Raw genomic sequence first — 9,089 nt, 5'->3', positions numbered from 1 at the left:
ACTAATATTGCACAAGGGTTCCTTTTTCTCAATATCCTCATAACATGTTTCCCCTATTTTTGATTTTAGCTATTCTGACATGTGGGAGGTGATATCTCATTGTGGTTTTGACTTGAATCTCCCTGATGGTGAGTGATAGTGAGCATCTTTTGATGTGTCCGTTGCCTTTCTGTATGTCTATTCTGAAGAATATCTCTTCATGTCTTTTGCCCAATCCAAATTGGATTGTTTTGCTTTTTAATTTAAAGTTTATTTATTTTGAGACAGAGAGAGTGTGTGTGCATGGGTGGTGGAGGGGCAGAGAGAAAGGGAGAAAGAGAATCCCAGGCAGGGTCTGGGCTGTCAGCACAGAGCCCAATGGAGGGCTCAATCTCATGTATCATGAGATCGTGACCTGAGCTGAAATCAAGAGTCAGATGCTTAACCAACCGAGCCACCCAGGTACCCCTGGATTATTTGTTTTTTTGGTGTTGAGTTGTCTATGTTCCTTATATATTTTGGATACTTTACCAGATGTGTCATCTGCAAATATCTTTTCCAATTCAGTATGTTGTCTTTTAGTTTTGTTGATTGTTTCCTTTGCTGTTCAGGAGATTTTTATTTTTACATAGTCCCAATAGTTTATTTTTGCTTTTGTTTACCTTGCTTTAGGAGACATATCTAGAAAACGCTGCTATGGCTGATATCAGAGAAATCATTGCCTATTCTCTCTTCTAGGATTTTTATGGTTTATGGTCTCAAATTTAGGTCCTTAATCCATTTTGAATTTATTTTTGTGTATATGTAAGAAAGTGGTCCACTTTCATTCTTTTGCATGTACCTATCCAGTTTTCCCAATGCCATTTGATGAAGAGACTATCTTTTTTTTCCCATTGCATAATATTTCCTGCTTTGTCAAAGATTAATTGACCATATAATCATGGGTTTATTTCTGAACTTTCTATTCTGAGCTTTCTATTCTGTTTTTGTTTTTGTTTTTGTTTTTGTTTTTGTTTTTTGTTTTTGTGCTAGTACCATACTGTTTTGATTACTACAGTTTGTAGAGTATCTTGAAACTGGAATTGTGATACCTCCGGTTTTATTCTTCTTTTTAATGATTGCTTTGGCTATTCAGGGTCTTTTGAAGTTTAATACAAAGTTTAAGATTATTTTTTCTAGCTCTGTGAAAAATACTGTTGGTATTCTTATAGGGATTGCATTAAATGTGTAGATTGCTTTGGGTAGTATTGGCATTTTAATGATATTTGTTCTTCTAACCCATGAGAATTTCTATTTATTTGTATCATCTTCAATTTCTTTCATCAGTGTTTTATAATTTTCAGGGTAGAAGTCTTACGCTACTTTGGTTACATTTATTCCTAGGTATTTTATTGTTTTGGGTGCACCTGTAAATGGGATTTACTTCTTAATTTGTCTTTCTGCTATTTCATTACTGATGTATAGAAATGCAATATATTTCTGTACGTTGATTTTGTACGTTGACTTTACTGAATTCATATATCAGTTCTAGCATTTTTTTTAAATGTGCAAACAATATTTATTTTTTCCACATATAAAGTCCATGTCCACAGGATCTCTGTATTAAAAGCTGACTTCTATTTTAACATAATTATAGATATTCTCATCATACATGCAAAAAATATGGAATGCTTCACGAATTTGCGTGTCATCCTTGCACAGGGGCCACGCTAATCTCCTCTGTATCGTTCCAATTTTAGTATATGTGCTGCCGAAGCGAGCACTCTAGCATTTTTTTTGATGGAGCCTTTCAGGTTTTCTATATAGAATATCATGTCATCTGAAAATAGTGAAAGTTTCACTTCCTACTGATTTGGATGCCTTTTATTTCTTTTTATCATCTGATTGCTGTGGCTAGGACTTTTAATATTATGTTCAATAAAATTGGTGAGAGGAGATGTTCTCATCTTGTTCCTGATCGTTAGTGGAAAACTTTCAGTTTATTACCATTGAGTATGATGTTAGCTGTGGGATTTTCATACATGGCCTATATTATGTGGAGGCATGGTCCCTCTAAATCTACTTCCTTGACATATCATATCATATCATCCTATCCTATCATATCATATCATATCATATCATATCATATCATGAATGCTGCACTTTGTCACATGGTTTTTCTGCATCTATTGAAATGATCATATTTTGTATCATTTTTCTTGTTGATGTGTTGTATCACACCGATTGATTTGCAAATATTGAATCACACTTGCATCCCAGAAATAAATCTCAGTGGATTGCGATGAATGCTTTTTTAATGTATGTTGGATTCTGTTTGCTAATATTATGTTGAGGATTTTTGCATATGTTCATCAGAGACATTGGCCTATAGTTCTCCTTTTTTGTGGTGTTTTTATCTGGTTTTGGTATCAGGGTAATGCTAGCCTCATGTATTTGGAAGTTTTTCTTCTTCTGTTTTTGGAATAGTTTGAGAAAAATAGATATTAACTCTTCTTTAAATTTCTGGTTGTGTTCATCAAATACAGATGGATCTGAAGCCATCTGGTCCTGGATTTTAGTTTGCTGGGAGTTTTTTGATTATTAATTCAATTTCATTGTTGATAATCAGTTTGCTAAATTTTTTTATTATTGTCCTGATTCAGTTTTGAGAGGTTATATGTGTCTAGGATTTTATCCATTTGTCCCAGCTTGCCCAATTTGTTGGCATATCATTTTTCTTGATATTCTCTTCTAATCCTATGATTTCTGAGGTGTCAGTTCTATTTCTCCTCTTCCATTTCTGATTTTGTTTATTTGAGTTTCTCTGTGTTTGTCTCTCTCCTTTTTTTTTTTTTTTCTTTAATAACTCTGGCAATAGGTTTATCAGTTTTGTTGATCTTTTCAAAGAACTAGCTCCTGGTTTCATTGATCTGTTCAATTGGTTTTCTTAGTTTCTATTTCATTTACTTGTGCTCTAATCTTTATTTCCTTTCTTTCATTGGTTTGGATTTTGTTTATTGTTCTTTTCATAGCTCCTTTAGGCCTAAGATCAGTTATTTATTTCAGATTTTTTGCTTCTTGAGGTAGATATGTATTGCTATAAACTTTCCACTTAGAACAGCTTTTGCTACATCTCAAAGATTTTGAACTATTGTGTTTCATTTTCTTTTGTCTCCGTGTATTTTTAAATTTCCTTTTTGATTTCTTGGTTGACCCTTTCATTGGTTAGTACCATGTTATTTATGTATTTGTTGCTTTCCAAATTTCTGTCTTGTGGTTGGTTTCTAGTTTCATAGCATTGTGGTTGGAAAAGGTGCATGGTATGACTTCAATATTTTTGAATTTCTTGAGATTTCTTTTGTGGCCTAACATACAATCTATTTTGGAGAATGTCCATGTACTCTTGAAAAGAATGTATATTCTGTTGTGTTAGGATGGAATGTTCTGGATAAATCTGGTAGCTCCATCTGCTCCAATGAGTCATTCAAAGCCACAGTTTCCTTGTTGATTTTCTATTTGACTAATCTATCCAATAGTGTAAGTGGTGTTAACACCCCTATTACTTAATTATTAATTAACTACTTATTAATTGATAGTATTACTATCCATTAGTTCCTTTATGTTTATTAATAGGTGCTTTATGTATTTGGATGCTCCCATTTGTGGTGCAAAAATATTTGTAATTGTTACATATTCATGCTGGATTGTTTCCTTTCGGAGTAGGTATCATCTTTGTCTCTTGTTATACTCTTTGTTTTAAAGTATATTTTTTCAATGTAAATATTGCTGCTCTAGTTTTCTTTTCACTCCCATTTGTAGGATTCATGTTTATCCATCCCTTCACTTTCAATCTGCATACATCTTTAGGTCTGAAATGAATGTCTTGTAGGCAACTTGTAGAAGAATCTTAATTTTTATCCATTCATCACCTGATGTCTTTTAATAGGAGCATTTAATCCATTTATATTCAAATAATTATTTATAAATATGGACTTGTCATTTTCTTAATTGTTTCACAGTTTTTTTTGTAGTTCTCTCTGTTATTTTTTTCCCTTGTTCTTTTCTCTCACAGTTTACTGGCTTTCTTTAGTGTCATGCTTTGATTCCCTTCTCCCTCCTTTTTGCATATCTATTATTGGATTCTTGATTTCTGGGTACCATCAGGTTTATATATAACTTTTCATGCATATAATAGTCTATATTAAGTGGGTGGTTGCGTAAGTTTGAGCCCACTCTAAAAATGCTAAGTTTTTACTCCTCTCCTTCCACACCCAGGTTTTAGGTATATAGTGTCATACTGTATATCCTTTTATTTTGTGAATCTTTGACTGATTTTTATAGATATGCTTAATTTTACTGCTTTTGTGCTTCCTACCTTTCTTACACCTGTTTATTGTCTTTCATTTCCATTTAAAGAATCTTATTTAACATTTCTCATAAGTCTGGTTGAGTTGTACTTTAACTTTTGTTATCTATGAAACTCTATCTCTCCTTCAATTCTGAATGATATAGCTTTGTTGGATAGAGTATTATTGGTTGCTGCTTTTTTTTTTCTTTCAGCACTTTGACTATATCTTGTCCCTCCCTTTGGGCCTACAAAGTGTCTGCTGAAAAATCACCTCATAGCTTTATGGGGTTTCATTTGTATGTAACTATTTTCTTTCCTCTTGCTGCTTTTAAAATTATCTCTTTATCACTATTTTTTGCTATTTTAGTAACTATGTATCCTGGTGTGAACATCCTTGAGCTGATTTTGTCGGCAGCTTTCTTTGCCTTGTAGATGTAGATCTCTGTTTGCTTCCCTACATTAGGGAAATTTTCAGCTATTATTTCTTCAAATATGTTTTCTTCACCCTTTTCTCTCTCTTCTCCTGGGATCCTTATAATATGAACATTGTTACACTTGATGGCGTCACTGGATTCCCTTAATCTGTTTTCATTTTTTTATTAATCTTTTTACTTCTCCTGTTCCACTTGATTGCTTCCCATTACTTTATCCTCCAGATCACTGATCCATTTTTCTGCTTCTTCTAGTCTATTCTTACTCTCTCTAGTATATTTTTAATTTTAGCTATTGAGTTCTTCATCTCTGGTTGGTTCTTTTATATGTGTTCTATCACTTTGCTTCCCATTACTTTATCCTCCAGATCACTGATCCATTCTTCTGCTTCTTCTAGTCTATTCTTACTCTCTCTAGTATATTTTTAATTTTAGCTATTGAGTTCTTCATCTCTGATTGGTTCTTTTATAGGTGTTCTATCACTTTTGAGGGTCTCACTGAAGTCGTCCACTTTTTTCTTAATTCCAGTGAGTCTCTTTATGACCATTCCTTTAAATTCTCTATTAGGCATGACTTATCCCTGTTTCATGTATCTCTTTTGCTGTGATTTTGCCATATTCTTTAATTTGGGGTATATTCCTCTGTTCCTCTGTCTCCTCATTTTGCCTAACTCTGTGCCTGTTTTTATAACTTAGGAAAGTCAGATATGTCTCCTGATCTTGCAGGTAGCGGACTTATGAAGAAGAGGTCCTTTGGTGCCCTCTAGTGCAATATATCATGTTCACCAGAACCTGGCCCTTCAGGGGTGTCTCCTATGTGTGTTGCATGCACCCTACAGTTGGGCCTGAGCTACTTTTGCCTTCAGTCCAGTTATATGCAATGGCTCTCTTTGTCTGCTATGGGTACAGTTTGCTCCCCGCCATGTTAGTGAGCTATCTGGGCTTGAGTTGAGTCAGAGCAGTCATTTGCCAGAGGTGTGGTACTACTACATGACACCCTCCCTGTATTGTTTCCTGGAAGGCTTTCATTGGTGGAAAAGGTCTGCCATCAGACCAGACGTCTGCCCCATTCCCACTGCTGAGGTCTCAGTTGAACTGGCGTGTGTGGTTATCTTTCCCTCTGTCTGGGATGGGAATCACTTTATAGTGACGCTGGCCCCTGTTGGGACTGTTTGCTCAATGCCATGTTTGTGGTACTGATTTGGATGGATTCCTGCCAAGGGCTTGTTGAAGGGGAGGAGTCCAAGAAAAGCCTGGGTACAGAGCATGTGGTGTTAGCAAAGATTGCCCAGGTCTGCTGTGGGAGGAGAACTGGAACCAATTTAGAGAGCTGACAAGGGTCAGTTGGAGGGGACAAGCCTGTAGAAGAGCCCAGGAGTAGGGAGCACTGTTAGCAAGGTGGGGAGTTTTCATGCTGCACTGTGTCCTGCAGGTGTTCCTCTGTTTAGGCTGGGAGGTGGGAGAAAGAAATGGTGCCTGCGAACTCTTTTGTTCTTGGAGAAGTGTCCCAAAGACCCCTATCCCTCCAGCACACACTCTGATATTAATAAACAAGTGTCCCTCCAGTATACCCAAGGTGTTTTTCAAACTGATGCTTCTATAGTCTGTCTCTGTGGGCTGTGTTGTGCTATCTCAAGGATGGGGACTCAGTTTCCTCTAGCTCTCTAGAGCCAAGCCCATTGATTTTTTAAAGTTCCAGGCATTAAGTCCTACTGATAGTAAGAACTCTAGGAGTTATGCCCCTCTGTTTTTCAAAGTCAAATGTTATGGAAATTGGTCTTCTCAGTGAAAGTCCCCCATGCCTGGGATGCCTGGGGTGGGGTCTGTTCCTCTCCCTTCTCCTTGTTTATGGTGGCTCTCCCTTGAGTGGATAGTCTTGCAGGTCAGCTTGGTTTCTGACCATATGTCTGCCCTTCCCACCATTTTTCATGAAGACTTTTCCCTGTGTTTAGCTGTGGAAAGTCTATTCTGCTAATCTTTGGGTCATTTTCTGTATTATTTCTATTGGTGTAAGTATTATCTAGGTGTATCCATGAGACCAGGAGAATTTAGGATTCTCTTATTCCACTATATTTGCCAGAAGTCCCTTTTATAACTTTGTAAAGTAGCATTTAAACCATTAACTATGTATTAGATAGTGTGCTGAGTACTTCCACATATTGTCTTATTTAATTCTCCTGACAACCTGTAAAATAAAAGATTTTCTAGAGTTCACATAACTACTAAATTGCCTGGACAGATTTAAACCTATGGCTATTCCAAGCCTATCTTGACTCATACTTTATGTTACATTATCCCCTTTAAAGATTCTTAAAGAAACACAGAGTCATTATTAATATTACTATGAAATTTACTCAATTGAATGCATTCTGGTAGTTTTGCACATTTTAACACTGCTGAAATAGGAAAGAATCTTAGTCTTACAACTGATTGTGCTTATAACCGCTGTCAGCCAGGTGACAATCACTACTCAGTAACGTTGAATACTATTCTTTTTTTTTTTTTTTTTTTTTTTTTTTTTTTATTTATTTTTGGGACAGAGAGAGACAGAGCATGAACGGGGGAGGGGCAGAGAGAGAGGGAGACACAGAATCGGAAACAGGCTCCAGGCTCCGAGCCATCAGCCCAGAGCCTGACGCGGGGCTCGAACTCACGGACCGCGAGATCGTGACCTGGCTGAAGTCGGACGCTTAACCGACTGCGCCACCCAGGCGCCCCCGTTGAATACTATTCTTGACATTTGTGGCTAAGGAAAAAATCATTAGTACTGGAACCATAGTATAGATGAAATAGATGGAAATAATTTTTCTATTATGACAATATTATTAACACTCATTTATTATAGAGTACTAATTCTGCCAAGAATTTTTCTAGTATATATATACACATATATACACTATACTATATATATCATATATATATATACACATACATATATATGTATATAAATATAAAGTTCTCATTCTTAGGATGGAATCAGGATTTGAACTCAGATATCTGAGATCTCACAGGAGGAAGATCTGGAATTTTAATAAATATGTGTTACTGATATGTCACTATTATGGGTTAAATATTTGTGTCCTCCCCAAATTCACATACTGAATTCTCTTGACCTTCAATGTGATGACATTTAGAGGTAGGGTTTTTGAGAGGTAATTAGGTTATGAGGGTGGAACCCTTATCTATTGACCTTTTAAAGGGATACAAAGACCAACTTTTCTTTTTCTGCTACATGACAATGCAATGAGAAAACTATAATGTATGAACAGGAAAATGGCCCTAATCAGACACTAGATCTGATGGCACCTTTACCTGGGACTTCCAACCTACCAGATCTGTGAGAAATAAATATCTATTGTTTAAGCCATGCAGTTGATGATATTTGCAACAGCCTGAGCTGTGTAACACAGTCTTGAACTGACTCACGCAGTAAGCTGTGTTTATTGTCGCATTTATTTGTCAAGTAAAGCACTTGTATACAGTTGGTGTTGAACATATGTTTAATTATTTTAGTGATCTTTATTGATACACCTCACCAAGGATTGGTCAAATGCCAAATTCTCCCCAAATTTAGTCCGTATCTCATCCATCTTTGTCCCCTGAGAAATTTGCATCTAATTTTAGAATTGTACTTATTATTCTCTGTCTCTTTGGTTATAAGAGACAAATTTTCCTCCAAGTAAGGAGCACTTCTAGTTCATCTTTGTATTCCCACACAACTGGTAGAATATCGGAAATTGCACTGAACTTGATTTTTAGGTGTTAAATCATACAGACGCCCAATACATAAAACAAATGCTCTAGTTAATGTCAGGCAGGTATTATGTATCCTTACCTCTTTTGCTGATCCCACTTCACTATGACCCAGTTGTATTACTTGCATTTTAAGATAGAACCTAGCAGAATTCTGATCCAGATAACTCATATTTATCTTTCACTAAGAGCATCAAATGATTTTGGTGCTATTTCAATATTAGGCTGTTAAATTCAGAAATCATTTCTAGAGCTTTCCTTCATTCTAAATTCTATAATTCCACAGAATTTTCTATTTTTCTATATATCTTAGTATCCATACACATCCATACATTCTATTCTCTCTTCTTTTACTGAATGTGGTTTTATGAGAAAATTTCTGACATATATACATATATTAATGTATATAATTATATTTCATATTTGAATAAATAGAAATCCATCCAAAAGTTTAAAAATTCAATTTTGAGAAAATAGAAGAATAAATTCAGATATTTTTGAAAATTGTCACACCCTGGGATATTCAGTAGGAATAATGCTACAAATTTTTTAACAAGGAAGTATACAAGGATTGGAAAAATTCAATATAATTAAAACTG

The 9,089-nt window shown here is 35.4% G+C and overlaps 1 non-coding gene across 1 annotated transcript; it reads right to left on the bottom strand.

Annotated features, from left to right (window-relative positions):
- Positions 1-1,635: 1,635 nt before the first annotated feature.
- On the bottom strand, positions 1,636-1,742 carry LOC131513233 (U6 spliceosomal RNA). Its single transcript, XR_009262467.1, has one exon. It is a non-coding gene; the product is annotated as a U6 spliceosomal RNA (small nuclear RNA).
- Between the last annotated feature and the right edge of the window lie 7,347 nt (positions 1,743-9,089).

Source organism: Neofelis nebulosa, chromosome 5 (genome assembly GCF_028018385.1).
Source record: "Neofelis nebulosa isolate mNeoNeb1 chromosome 5, mNeoNeb1.pri, whole genome shotgun sequence".
In the NCBI taxonomy this organism is placed as follows: Eukaryota; Metazoa; Chordata; class Mammalia; order Carnivora; family Felidae; genus Neofelis; species Neofelis nebulosa.
The sequence above is the reverse complement of the archived record's forward strand: the minus strand, read 5'-3'. Positions and strand labels throughout refer to the sequence as shown.